We start from the raw sequence: 15,945 nt of genomic DNA on the forward strand, positions 1-15,945 counted from the left end.
TTTAAATTAACAGTGTCAGAAATCTGTTGAAATTAAATTCCAGGGGATTCCCGTGATCCAGATATGACCACTGTTAAGGAAGAAATTTGTGTTGCCCTTCCCGGTAAAGGACAGAAAACCAGGGCTGAAGCTGCCTCTTTCCCTCACCATGTGTTCCCAGCACCTCCGAACAGGAGGGAGATGTGAGCAAAATAGTTGCAGGGTCTGGCTGGCATCAGTGTCACACCATAACCTTAGCAGATATGGCCAGTTGGGCTGTAAAAAACAGAAGGATCATTTCCCTGATTTAAAACTGGCAGCAAGCACTTGGAAAAGCAACCCCTTAAAAGACCGCTCAGCAAATTTTTCTTGGAACACCCTGAAGCACTCTTCTGCCTGCGTCTGCCCACCTCAGACTGCCTACCACGGAGCAGCTCTGCTGTGCTGAGAGAACTGCAGTCCTCGCCCGAGTCAAGCTCTTACACAAAAGCAAAGCCATGAATTACCTATAAGCTAATACATGTATTACAACTACATTTGGAATATCTTATTATCTGGACCTGTCCCTGAAAATATCTGCCATAATATTTAGAAGTATTTATATTTATAGATTGGAAATAACTTTTTACCTCAGTAGTCTTTTGTTGAGGTTTACTATTATGCAAGTAAATTTGAACTGTTTGTGTCTATCAAAAGAAAATAAAATCAGCTTAAAAGAAAATCTTGGTTACTAATACTGCAAATAATGACACTATTAACTTTTATTACTACTTCATACTAGATTCTGAATAGTAACTTCCATTTCTAGAAATGATTTATTGAATACAGAGATACCAAAGATTTTTGCAGATGTAGGACTGGGCACGCTCATAACTATCCTACTGTAAACAGCACAAACAGTTAATGGCTTTTAAGGGTGACATTGCTGTTCCTATTTTTTTTTTTAATGTCAAATCTGATAGAGAACTGGCAAGTGTGACATGCTTTGGGAATAACAACTTTGGTAAACTACATGCCTCAACAGAGTTACAAAATTCAACTGTTTCTCTGCCACAGTTGAATACCTTTTCTTTCTTTTACTTTACTTCAAACGAGGCCAATTTGCCTATGTAAAAATGGCATTCATGTTTCATATATGACTATGTTCTTAAAATCAGTCTTCTGCAGTTTTCCTTTTGTTTTTGCAATATCCTATCTTTTATAAACAAAGTAAAATAACCAATCTACTTTTTCTTTCAGTGAAGTCAGAAGCAGTAAGGGTTCATAACACAAAGATCTCATACTCCCCCACTCCTTCTCTCCAAGATCTCTTTCTTCTCCAAAAGCTCTGTCAGATGCCATCAACACCATGTAATTGAATATGACAGCTAAATAAACAGGTGAATCTAATGCTAGTGAAAGGCAACTTTGGATAAAAATTTACTGACCTATACCAGTTGTTCTGACCTTTCCCAAAGCATGGGAAACTTTTCTGAGCCAGTATCACAGCGCAGTCAATGTCATAGTTCTCTCTTTGGCAGCTTCAGCTTTCATATTTAATTCTGTGTGGTCCTGAACAAGATGGGGGGAGTCTTACAGGCTACACATTACTGTAAACCATGGGTTATGACTTACAAACCTACAGTGTAGCCAAAGACCAAAGGTAACACTGACCTCATCTTGACAGCCCGGGTATGTTGAGGAATGGAAGTTGCCTCATCTGTGAGAGGCCTAATAAAATAGTTATGTCTGTGAGGTTCATGCACTTTTAAACTTGTGCAGAAACTATCTATTCCAGTAATAAATTGTTTCAGAACAGTTGTGAAAGCAGCAAGATGGGTATGTTGGCTGTCAAGATTCTGCAGTTCTTTCCCTGGCTAAAAGGATCCATCAGGAGACCTAGCAGGCAGAGCTAACACAAGCGAGGACCAGTTTGGTTCATTCTTTCTCAGACGCTGTCTAACAAAAGGAGATTTAGATATTCCACACCACAGACTTCAAGCCCTGTTCCCAGCTCTAGCCTCCTACAATGTCTCAGTTACTTTATCTGCTACGAGAGATGAATCATAAAAGAGTAGATTTAAGAGAGCTTTGAACATAATAAAAAAGGTATGAATTCAATGTACAGGAATGAATAAAGGCTACTAGTACTAATATGAGAGTATCAAATTGGTATCACGGTTTGAGAATTTGGAAGACTTTGATTCTTCCAAAATCTTACATGACCCAGTCTGGAGCAAAGGAAGACCGGAACAAAAAGGCAAAGAACCAAGCCTGGGGTTTAGCAGGAACTGAAATGAAAGCAGGAAAAAAACAGATGTATTGCTTTGTTTAAATGTTCTGTGTCTGGATGGTACAAGTCCCCTCAACCAGTATTTTAGCAAATGACCCCCAACTGAAATCTAACGATAACCAAGGCTGACTGAAATGTGAATCTTCACTTCTTCTAATAACACTAATGAGCAGTGAGCTCAAAATGAAAGGGATCTGAACGCTAAACTTGGTTCTGACCGTGATCCACTGTTTTCCAACTTGTAAAATCAAGATAATAAAGCTTTCTTCGACCTATAGAGATAAATGAATGCATGTGAGCAACTCCGAAACTACTGTGATGAGCATTTTACAAAGGTATACGGAAAAATGGAACAGCTCCAAAATCCGCGCTCTTTCCACAATAAGAATTAAAGGAATAAGTATGTGTCTCATTCTCCAAGTACTGTTCATTCTCTGCACCGAAAAGTGCAGATGCCTGCTGGAAAAGGGCAATAGGGTAATTGAATTAACGATATTATTATTATTACAAAAGCCAATACTTAGGGAGGCACAAATACAGTTGACCACGCAATCTGGTTTACTGACATTTTGGAATTCTGCATGCCTGATTTTGAAACCTAACATTGTTCTCTGCAGTTCTAGAGAAGAACTGATTGGACATGGGCTACAGTTCTGTGCACCATGCTGAAAATACCATCTCAGAGGTGAATGATCAGGATGGAGACTCCTCAGGTTGGCACGCAGCAGTTAAGTTTGTCACATTCTGCATTTAGTTTTCAGAGTAATTCAAATGTTTCAATCATTCTTGAAAATGTTTCACACTACCATCTTGAACTGCTTCCATTAAAGGTTCACACTGGTACGTTTTTACAAAGCCCCTGTTTACAGTTCTTGATTGCTTCTGAGTTAAACATCAGCAGGATAATTAGAAAAGGAGTAGAAAACAACACCAAAATTTAGCCCAGTTTAATTATTTCCATAGTACATTAGAATCTGCTTTAAAAATGAATTTAAAAACAAATTTTTCAGTCCCTCTGTGTATTAGTAATATGAAAAAATTTAAATGTATATAAACATACATAACTGTTTAATTTAATTTGAACATTATGTATTTCCACATTTTAAAATCTTCATTATACCTTAGCAGGATGCAATGTTCTATTTAACAACATCAAAATATTGTTCTCAGTCTATATTGGACATCAGCCAGAACGCTCTCAGCTGGCATTGCAAGTACAAATGTAAGCAAAAAATCTGGTTAGCATTTCTCAATATATTTTTACACAGCCTTTATGTTGCTAACTTTTGTTTAGGAAAGTACTTCACTATGCTTTATACTAAATATTTTCCTTCTAAATGCATAAGTTATATATGTTGGTGGCTTTTTTTCTTTTTGGTTTCTGCTAACGAAACAGATGTGAAGATCATACAAACAGAAGTATCATAATTAATTTAATAAAAATAATTAAAATTCAATAAATATATTCATGCACACACTTTGTTGTAGTATAAAAAGAAAAAACGTATTCCTTCTTCAAAACTTTCTGGGAAAATTATCTATACTGGGCAGCCTGAGGAGAACATAACGCAACTGATGAAGGAAAAACGATTAGTATTACCAGTCAGCTTCATCATTTCTAACTAGAGTCAGCATTTACGAATATTATTCATATGATCTCAATACTTATTCCTGCACATATAATTTTTACACTATTAGCTACAGGGAGGATGTGAGGTAAGTGACACGTATAATCCAGTTTATTATGTTCCTAGAACTGATTTTGCATTAACATTATACTTGCTGAGAAAGATAACAGTAATCCATGTAAATGCCTCCAAAGGAAACAGAAATTCTCAGCTCACTTCTGAAGTCATGACTTGCATATTCTGCCCTTTGCTCTGCCACATTCTTTACTCATGACTCAGGATAATGGACACCAGAACACATTAACATTTCAAACCGAAAAAGCGAATTAAATTTTTTGTACTCTTTCCTGCTGGTGGGAATATCTTTCAGCTACAGGAAAAAAGAACTTTTATGCATATGCTAAAATTTAAATGTTTCTGTAAAGTGTGCCGCATGTTTTAATCAAGAGCTTCCTATAAGCCAATGTTAGGTAACACATATACTTCCCAGGCTGGATTTCCACTCTTCGTTTTCTGCCTTTTGCAGCCTTTTTCTTTGCAGGATCGTAAACGCCTAAACAAGATGCTGGATAAAAGCATTCAAGCAGCTAATTTCCTAGCAGCTGGCTTAAGTGGAAACTCTCATATAACTCCTTCAAAACCAGAACTTCACCAATCAAAACACCAGAAGAAGGCAAAAGTGACTGTCCCAGATAAAAAGCAAATGCTAGCAAGCAACATCACAACCAGATTTCCCGTCATTTCTCATCTGAAAGTGACTAGAAAAATCCAGGACTCTGCACAGAAGTCTCAATGATTTCTGGATGAAATCTGCACATATTACGATTCGGACAAGTGTTCTTTTCACTGGCTTCACAGGAATATCGACCCACACCCAAGGGGCTTGTACATGTCAAGCAGTAAATTGCTCCACAGGTGGAATCGCGCTCGTGCTTGGGAACGCAAACTGAACCGGCTCAGCCTCCCAGCTCACTGCGGTGCTTACGAGCAGCAGAGCAACAGAAGGTCAGCAGAACCAGGGGGTTTGATCAGGATAGCATCTTTTACCTAAAATGTTCATTTTGTAGGATTCTTCCAGAGGAAAAAACAACTTTCAACTGTAGTCAAATAAGAAATACAACTGTTGATAATTTTAAAAGAATATACTGCACTAAAGAAATAATTTGATAAGCTCTATGAATACATTGCTTGTTTGCTGAATAGCTACACTGAACGAAAAAGAAATAACTTCTGAGTCTGGCCTTCCTCCATGTTCTAAGTTACTTGCAGGCCATATAAATCACATAACAACAGGAGACCCAACCAACAGCAACATAATGAGTTATACATAAAAATAATTGGTCTAATAAATCACGTCAGCAAAAAAAACAAGCAGTAAAAAATGGAAAATGCATTGTTAGTGTCAAGCTTGCAGCTCTGCCTCTGCCTATTCTGCTTATCTCTTCAGATATGAATTCTGTGACATACAACACTGCAGAGAAAACAGGTATAAGCAAAACAACTTACACATACTATACAGCAAGTTCATATTTTTGCATAGTACATACTGTGCATCTTAGATAATGTATTGATTGCTTAGGAAATGGGAAATATATCTTTACCATATTTGTAAAATGTTAGACTTTTCTGGTTGTTTTTGAACTTATTAATGTTTCAACATTTTTCTTTTTGAGATAATAATAAACTTATTTGTATTGCAATTTCAAAGTTTGCCATGAAAGCCTAATAAATGCATTTCTCTGATGTAACAGATTCATTTCACATCCAAAAATTTGGTATATTATGAATTATTGCTAGTGCTTAATATGAATTAACAGACTGAGCATCACTGCTGTTATATACCTGCCTATTTTCTGCATCTAAAGCCCACATAGCAAATTTCACCATTAGATCTTAAGAAGAAGCCCACGTCATTCATATCATATTTCAGATTGCGAAGTGAAAGACAGAAAGACTAAGTGTGTTGATTGAGGTAACGCAGCAATGATATGGCAGAGTCAAAACGAAACCTAACAATAATTACCAACCATACGATCTTCCTAAAACTGTGTGAAATGCAAAATATTTCCAAACAAAATATACAAGTAAATAATGTCACACAAAACAGTTAAAACCATTAATCTTATTCTGTTATAAGTAAAAAGTTTCAAATTTTTGGAAAACATAATTGAGATTTTGTGTGTATTTATTTAGGAGTATAGTATAGGAAGGGGAAGCAAACTTTATACTTTGGCTCGTGAATTTTCTCCAATCTTTTTTATCATTCCACCATGAAAAAGAAAGAAGGAAAGAGATATATATTTAATCTTTTTCTCAGTATGTAAAACTGTTTATTTATATATCCTTATTGCAGTTGCTGAGGTGGAGATGAGATTATTTTGATCTGACACAATTTCAGACACATATTATGAAAAGAATAAACATTCAGAATTAAAAAAAATGCCCCATCCCATTACAAATCACTTTCTGTTTGAAACATACACTACCCTATCAATTTTCTCAACCAAGCCATCACTAGACTTCAGGAGAATGGAACAGTGCTCAGAAGCTGACATTCCAGCACAGGATTCAGCGTTCCAAACCCAGATAATTTGAAATTTTTGTTTCATAGTGGCCATACAGTGAGGAGCTACCAGAGAATTTTGAAGGATTTGTATGAGTAATGCTTCTAGTCATTTCAACAGTCCTACTAGTGTCAATGATGAGCATTAACATCACCATCTCTCTGTTTGCCTCACGGTAATTCTTACGGGCAAAGCTAAGGACACAGTGAGGATTTACTGCCCTCCTAACCTACTCTGCAGACCTGGATTATCCCTTCAGCTCTGTGTCCCAATTCTTTGTGTTGTAAATGCTTATTGCCAGGTCCCTGCAGTTCCCATTTTTCTTCTTTTTGCTCGCTACCTACAATGTTTTTCTCTGCTCTCCATTCCATTTATCTCCTTTTCGTTACTATGATGTCAGAAAAAGCCAAGACCAATTCTCTTCTATGATTCTGTTTCTGTGTGTTGGCAGGGGCCCTTTTTGATTGTTTCAATATCCGAATTTTTTCATAGCACTGGTTCATGCTGGCATCACCCTTAAGAAAGAACATACCAGATGTTTTACCACCTAATTGCCATGGAAATGAATCCATTGTGAACACACTGTGAGCAAAGCAACATAATTTTTTGCCCATAATAAAGGTTTCAAGTTTTTCAATTCCAGAATGCAATCCTAATTTATTTTTTTTTGCAAAGATGAATAGTTTGCTCTATTAGATCTTATCCCGTGGCAGAATATATTTTTTTAATTCAGTTAGGTTACAAACAGCCTCTTTTCTTTTACCATGACAGAATGTTCCAGTTTCTCTGTCTGCCTAAGCAATATAAATATTTCAGAAGAAAGAAAAATCTTCTCGATACCGATACATAAATCTTACAACATGGTTATTACATTAAAAGACGTTCTCCTGTAGGGCCATGTTTAAACCAACACTAGCAGGTCACAGAAAGGACTAAAGATTAGCTACAGAAATTTGTTCGGATAAAAGGTGGTTAATCACAAAGACTGAATTATAAAGGATTATGGGGCTCCTGTAGGGCAGATGTTTTGCTACTGATGCCACAGAACATATAAAGCAAACAGAAGGGAAAATGTATAATTTTTCACTGACTAAGGATTTTCCATATCCTAAATACTTCTAGTAATACAGGCAATCTTCAGAACCGCTCGGCAAATGTGAGCTTGTTTACAGACTTTGTAAAGGTACTAGGGAGCTTTCTCGCTTTTCTTGGCTTTGATTATATCCCCCAAATATATCCATACTTTATAACTGTTAGACTGCAACTGTCACGTGTGGCAAATCTTTATGATTTGTGCTCATAACGAAAATCAAACACATTATTGGATAGAAAGAAGGTCACAACTAGCAAGTCCGTCCTTTTAAGCTCACCTCAGTGCATGAGTACTACATTATAATGATTGTATTCTCTAACTTTTTCATTCTTACTAAAGTGTCTGTCTTGTGCTGCTCCCCTCATTACGCACCCCACTCAATTTGTTAACAGCCCACCCCACGCAAACTGTTCATGTGAATGTGAGTAACGTCAAACAAAAGAGAGCAATGCACAGCTTGTTTATTAAGGTAGAATCAAGAAACTGGTCACGGGAAATAAAAGTCCCCATGGGTATGAAAGTCCACAAGTGCAAAATAAATTCTGAGACAGAAAACTAGGAGATTAATTCAGATTAAGCACTTGCAATGTTTTGCTGTCATTCTGACTGAACATAATACTAAAATTTAAAATCCAAAATCATATTTTTCTCAGCTTTATCATACTTCAGAATTTGTTGATGCCAAAACACTGCTTTATTATTTTATAGTCAAAGCCTCTGGCTAAAAGCAAAATATTATGTACCTTTTTCCGTCTATAACTTACTGAAATTGCAAGTATTTGATTTCATGAGGAATGCACATCAAGGAAGTAGGCCATATGTCATATGCACACTTTTAAACTATACTACAATATCTACATTGCATTGTGCCATAAATCAAGGGTTATGACACAAACTACTATAGGAAAAAGCATGTGGATGACATGCTCTTTACTGTTTAGTCCTATATGTGATGCCATAAAAACATAAAATCCTTACAACCTTCAGAGAGATATTTTAACTCTGTACTTCAAATCCATCATCAGTCTGAATGTTCCTGCTCTATTTATTACTCTTCCATCAATATATTTCTCTACTGCCCTGTTGAAACTATTTTTGTGAAAATATTCTTTCTAAATATTCTCTAAGAGACACTGTCAATCGTTACAATAACTCATCAGGACCCTCAAAGGGAGTATTTGTACAAAGGTAACTCAAAAACTCTCAGAAATAATATCAATGCACTCAAAAATGAGACTAAAAACTCTAAATCTCAATCAGTGGTGAAGCGCAGCTTTAGAAAAACATTACAGTTTGGGCACAGATGCAATGAATAATGATGTGCAGATGATTTTCAGGGCAGATCTACAAATGCTTCATTTAGCCACATCTGCACAGGCTGTTGAGAACAGACTTAATCTGGTATGCCAATACTCTATCATTACTGTGAACTGAGTTTTATAAAAGTATTAATTAATCTCTTTTTTCTTTCTTTTAAAGGAAATAATTATAGTTGCTTAAAGGCAGCAAATATTTTATTCAAAATTGTGACTTCCTGAAAAAAGTGTTTTGATTTTCAAGAAAACTATTTCAAAATGGAAGTTAGGAAAAAATAAACACTGTCTTTCAAAAGTGGGTACGCAATCACAATACTTTCTTCTTTCCTTTTTTAAAATGTTGTAGGATTAAAAATATCAGCCGCAATAAACTCTAGGTATCATATGAATCCTCCTCATTAATTTGCATTTGCTAGACAAATATTTATGTATTTCTCTAGTGCTTAACAGTTTGTTGATCTTTTTTTTACTCCTGCTTCTGCCTGGTATCATAATTTTACACAAGCCTCAACTGTATGGGTTTTTTTACTTGAAAGAGGATGTGTTAAGAGATCTGAGTAAAACAATTAACAGTTTTGCAAACTATGCTACTGTCATGGTCAGCTTCTGTTGGCTTCCACCAGAAGAATCCAGGCTGTAAGCTCTAATCTTTGCAAGAAAGTGGCTGAGCATTTATATTTCTTCCAACAGCTTGACCTGAAGTCACTCAGGTTAACTAGACTCATTTTTTAAAATCAAAACATCAATCTGATTCAAAGTGATGCTCACGGAATTTTTTCCTACTAATTTTAGGGGAGCCAAAACTATATCCAGAGCAGATAAATTTAACAGCAAATAGTCTTAATATCTAAAAATTTGCATAAGCTATTCAAATTAAAGTATAAAATGTATTTAAAAAGAAAATATATGAAATGCACTTGGTTACACGAACATACAGTGGTATAATGACCTCCAAGAGTTCTTATGAAGGCTACACCTATTTGTAACAAAACAAAAAGCAGTACAGCAGTATTTGGGAACATACACTTTGATGGATGCATAATCAGTGATCATGCCTCTCTCAACATCCAGCTGGAAATGTGGCTCCATTTAAGTCAGCAGGAAAATTCCCACTGACTTGAGTGTTGCTTGGATTTCACTACTACAGAACAACTCAGAGATACTCTGCTAGCCATCAGGCATCTACAATTTTAATCTTATCTTCCTGAAGACAAAACCTTTGCTCTTGGAATGCTTTCCTCCCAGTCACCCATGTCACAGCTGGTTAGATACGTAGGTCAGATAAGAAATCCATGAGGTGGTCAAATGGATAAATCTGAAACAGCCTTCAGAAATATGGTCACAATCACTATTGCTTTTCCTCCACGTATCACTTCAACACATTCTATTTTCCCTCCTGTTTTCCTTCTTGACTTCTGTATAACCAGTCCCAAGACTGTCCAGCTTTTGACTTCATGATACTACCACCATCATAACCAGTATGAGAGGCTCAAATACAGATAGCAATATTGTCCAAACGAATAGACTCAGAAAGGGGGAGCATAGAGCAAGGCAAGTAACTATAGCCCCAAGCTAACGTTTGGAGACTAAAGCCTACCCACTCTCAAACAGGATGTCTATGTAGTATATCCTGCATCTACTGCACTGAACAAAGCAATTGCTGTTTATATTTCTATACATCTTCTCTTTTTATCAGTACCATGATCCTGAAGTAAAGAAATAATCTTAACAAACTCAGCTGAGCCAAAACTCGTTTGTTTGCCTCTCCTTCTCCCAGGAATAACAGTTAGCACCAGTGAGAGTCTCTTTAACAAGCTATTTTTTTCTTCCAAGGATTTTACAGAATATGAAAGAGATGTGTTCATTATTTAACTCTCATATTCCAGGGATTTAAATCTTTTCTGTTTGTGTTATAAATTTAAATCTATATATAAAAATAAAATAATACAAATTCAAGTTTCTCAGCGTCGTAGGCAGAACTGAATTTTGCTGTGCTAAGAGCTAGTGCTGGTCCACTCCTGCCACCAGCAAGGCTCAGGGAGATGGAGGCTGGAAGCTGTGGGGGAAGGCACATTCAGAGCCAGGTTTGTTGTTCCTGATGCCTCCAGGCCCTGACTGTCACTGCAGCTCCTACTGTTACTTGAAGAGATCAGTCGGCTCATCTGCTCACGCTCCAGCAGCAGTCACTGCACCACACACTAACCTCTCTCGCAGCAACAGCAGCAGCGGCAGCGGCGGCAGCAGCAGCAGCAGCAAGCTCAGCATGCAAAATAAGCAACGGGGTCACAGCGGTTTCACCAACCCTGGTTACCCTGGGCTACTGCCTGCCTTGCTTAGTCCTAAAAGCCACCCAAGACACAGCCACACAGTTAGCTGCAAAGGGCTACACGTGTACTTACTTCTTCTACACCCTTTGCCAAACAGACACAAGAAAGTCCTCAAAAGGAAACAGCATAATTGTATTTACGCAAACTGAGCTCATGCTAATGTAACTGGCCGCTCCATTGAGCATATTACCAGTAATATATTAACATGTGGAAATGGCTGCTGAACTGAGGTTACAGATGTCCCTCTGGTTCAGAGTGCAGAATAGCCTAGTGCTTACCTGTGTGGATACGCTCTAGTGATACTTTTACCTATGTGCATCTTGGTAATAATTCAAGCCAACTCAGGTAGAAGAACAAATCATTCTTAGAGACGTTTAGAAAATCTGTTCTTTTTTAGCAAACCTGCAATACTTGGTACTGCATTCATTGTAATAATCTTGCTATGTTACTCCTACTTGAAAAGGCTTTACAGAACACACGACACTGAATTTACTGGATAGCCATAGTGCACCTAAACTCTTAACTCATCCTTTGGTTATCAAAGCATTTCAACTCCTGCTCTTTCAGGCTGGCATTACTTGGTGCATCCCCAAAAGACTACCGCTGGTCACATGTTCAGGCAGATATGCTGATTCAGGACAAGCCCTCCCTGACATTAGCCTGCAACAAGATCCCCTCTGCCACCAAAAGCTGAGTGACCAGCCTGCAAGAGCTGGCAAGAGGGGCCACATCAGTCCTCCTCTGGCAAGAGTCATTTTATACACATTTCATCAACAGAAACTAATCTTAATCAAACCCATAGTTTGTGCCCTTCATAAGCACAATATTTCTCCTTTTCGTATAGCGTAATGGATTGAAAAAAATGCACTTCGAAGGAAAAAAAACCTGATGTCTGTTTTCATTCTTTCGCAAATGAATTCATTGACAAAGGGATGATGAAATGTACCCCTTTTATTTTCTTTCTTTGATACATGGCTTTCAGTTATTATAAATGTCATTCTTGCCTTTTCTCTTTTAAATGCTATCTGACCCCATAAATCAAATTATTAAAGCTTTTGGATTCTCACGTAATAGAAATATTATATTGAACTTCAATCAGTTACAAATTAAACAATTCTAAGTGTGTTTCTAATTTTGAAGTATTTAATGAATCTTTAATGAAGAAAATATTGACTCTAATTTTAAAATCCATATTTTCTCCTCACATAATTTTAGCAATACCTCCCCTCACTGATCTTAAATTCACTAAGTGTATTCTTCTAACAAGATGAACACTTAAATCCTAGCATCATATAACATACACTGTTTATCACTGGAATGTTAATGATTATCCATATCCATTATCCTCTGATTTCTCAAATCTTCATTGAAATGGCAGGAAAACACTAACAACATCCGTACAATTACAAAACATATTTGATTTTAATATTTTCTTATGAAAAAAGCACCACTTTCTCTTCTGCAGATCCTTTCCTGAATTCATTTGTATTTAATGTTTAATATTTTTATTTGAATAATATTTATCCATTTAGAGGTTTGCTAGATCAAGTCATCTAAATGACTGCATTAAAAATCTAAAGCAAATCAGCCAGCCAAATACATAACACACAGCCAAGCACATTTTCTCTTATCTGCTGAAATGAACTATTAAAAGACATGGCAGATTCTCCTCTGTCCTTCAAACAAAGAAAAAAAAAAGATGCCTTTCAGGAAATGTCCTTTGATCAAACACAAGATATGCTCTAGTCATACAAATATTGGGCTCGGTAACAAAGCAATGGCATGATACTGAATGGACTATGATGAACAGCAGGCCGTGCTGAATGTTGCAAGGGTCATTATTCATTTTAAATTCTACAAAGCCATAAGAAATGATTTAGAAAAAATAGCAGAAATAATAAAGTAAAGCAGAGCTTTCCTGCTGAACACAGCATTGACAGTTGACGGAGTTAGACTACAGATATCAGTGTAACTATAAGTTCTGTTGCAGTAATACCTAAAAGCAGCAGTCAAGGAATAGGACCCTTTTGAGTATGCCTCTGCCTGTAATATGGAAACCCAGCCACTATATTATGCTTATATTTTTATTATAAATAGTTTGCAAGTACATGATCTGATGGGGCTGCCTAGTTCAGCACAGTCATCTGCTTTATTTTCATAGGGAATATAACAGCCAAAGCATTTGGTGGATTATGCTACATAATACTAAATTTAAACCTCTAATAGGTGGGCCAGATCCTCGGCCTTGAAACAGCCCTACTGTGCACTCTTAAGCCAGCAAAGCAGGCTTAGCTAACCATCTGACAAATTGGCCAGTATGAGAAAGTCTCAGGGTAGCACAGAACTGAAAATGCCTCCTGTCTCATTCCTGGCACTTGGCATATACCCGTGGGACCAAAATATTTCTGGACCATAGCAAGCCTTATCTAGTAAAGTCTAAACCATAAAGTTGCATGGTGAGGACGTTTATCTTCCCAGTAAACACTGGCTCAAAAGCTCCATTGATATAATGTAATCACAGCTGTACAACTCTCTGTTAGACTGCAGCTGTAGTCACCCCAAGATCCACCCTGAGTCACACCGAGATCCTAGCAGGCTCTGTGTCCCAAGAGCAGCAGGGCTTTAGGAAGCTGCTGTTGTATTTGCAACTTCCAGGTCAGATTAAATAAGTAAACATGATGCAGAAAGATCTATAGATGAATACAGATTCTAGGACCAGAATGGAGGGAAAAATATAAATTTGTTAGTTTATCTTCCACAATTGAGTCACACAACTGAATTCCCTTGTGTCATTTATTGTTAGACAATCCACCTCAAAATTATTTACCAACTGTACTGGCAGATATGATTAGAAAAGATTTGCCAACTGTACAAGCTGTTCTCATTACAAAGATAAATCTTTAATAACTTCCATTTTTGCAGCAGAAGAACTTTCAAAATGAACTTGAAGAAAGAAAATACATACAGCTAGAAGGATCTAAAGAAGAAATACTCACAAAACTGTATACAGCAAGAAAAAGAAGAATGATGAAATGTATTACCATACTAAAAAATACCAAAGTTTGTTTCACAGACATCAGTATCTGAAGTTCTACTTTGTTAGCTCGGTGATTCCATTGCTACAATCTAATAAGGGCCATGCAACCTTGAACAGGAGAGAAAGTTTCTGTGGCTTGTCATTGCTGGGAGAAATTACTTCTTAACCCTAATGCTGTTTAGTGCACTAGTATTAGAAGCTTGAATACTGGCTGTAGGAATTTACTCAAGGAACAATATCTATCGAAGTCAAAATTGATTATGATAATGAGCTTAAGTCAATTATCCAAACAATATTTAACACATTATAATTCTCCCCAGCCAATACAAGGAAGAGTTCAGCTTAAGCATGAGTCTGTGATCATCTGTTCCATACAGAACAAATTATTAACACATAGCTTTGTTTGAAAAAGATGCTCTTTGAAAGGGTATTACACTATTTTTCTGTACTGAGTATTTAATATAAAGCCCTCACTCAACTCTCTTTAATTATTTGGCCTAGCTGTTAAAAACATCTTGTTAGGAACATATTTCAACTTGTCAGAAAAGATCTACCACCACCTGTGCAGATAAAGGGAAAAGGGTTTAATTTATCTTGAAACACCATGGGTGAATGAATCTTAGTTTTGCTCTGCATAACTCCTCCTTCCTCAAACTTGGTGGAAAGCAAGAGGCATTTCTGAATATTATAGTAATTCCTGATATGAAAAAAACTTACAGCGGTGGCTGGAGTCAGGGAGAAAATACTGTGAAAGAATGCTAAGGAAACAGGGCCTTGCAAGGGTATGCTTAGTGCAGAAATGCTGGACCAGCTGCTTGGTTTAGATCTGCATAGCAACATTGCCATTTACAGAATGAAACGGAGCTGGGTAAGCAAGAGAATTCTGTTCTTCTCAAGAACAGAACAGCTAGGAGGAAGGGAAAGGTGCTATATTAAAGGTTTGCACTAGGTTAAAAACTAAAGTATCTGAGAAGAACTGAGCCAATTTGAGAAAAGAGAGAATTACATAAATCACGGATTTATGCACTTGCAGCATATCACCATGTGCTAATCTTAACACAACACTGCTATCACCTCGATTCAGCTATATACTCTCTAGATAGCTAACCTTTTTGGTGTTAGTGTTCAAATCAAAACAACATACAGCAGAGCAACACTGGTAGGGTTGTAAAAAGAAGTACTTAAAAACTGGAAATGGCACAGTTTGTATTACTGATCCCAGGCTCTACCCCAGCGCCAAATTTCCCCCAGCTAGAATGAGCCTCCTTCTTCACCTCTCTCAGCAGCCCCAGTCCCAGTTTGTCCTTGCCAGAGTCACCAGTCTCCTCTCACTCCCACAGCCTTCTGGCTAACTTGTCAACTCCCAGGGACAGTTTTCTCTCTCCATCTCCAGTCCCTGTCACAGGCTTTTTGTCCTAGTTCACTGTTTTTCCTCCTTAAATTTGCTTTAGTACGCTTTGCTTGTAAAGCATGCTTTTTCCCTGCCTGGAGTCAGCAGGATATGGAACACGTGTCAAGAACACAAAATACACGCTCCTTCTTTTGTACTCTTGTGCCCATAGCTACCTTGGTCCAGATCAGTTCTAGTGAAAATCCTGTTGTGCCTGTGAGTCTCTGGGAGAAAAACAGGAAATAATTACTTCATAAAGGTCCCTATATACTGTGGTAATACATAGGAGCTATGAGAACCTTCAACAACTTCAGGAGCAGCATAGATATTAGCAATTAA

At 37.1% G+C, this 15,945-nt stretch overlaps 1 protein-coding gene across 22 annotated transcripts in view; it reads right to left on the reverse strand.

Moving 5' to 3' along the window:
• RIMS2 (regulating synaptic membrane exocytosis 2) overlaps positions 1 to 15,945 on the reverse strand; it is a 482,918-nt gene that overhangs the window by 245,267 nt on the left and 221,706 nt on the right. The window lies entirely within an intron of this gene.

This window comes from Struthio camelus, chromosome 2, assembly GCF_040807025.1.
Source record: "Struthio camelus isolate bStrCam1 chromosome 2, bStrCam1.hap1, whole genome shotgun sequence".
Taxonomy (NCBI): Eukaryota; Metazoa; Chordata; class Aves; order Struthioniformes; family Struthionidae; genus Struthio; species Struthio camelus.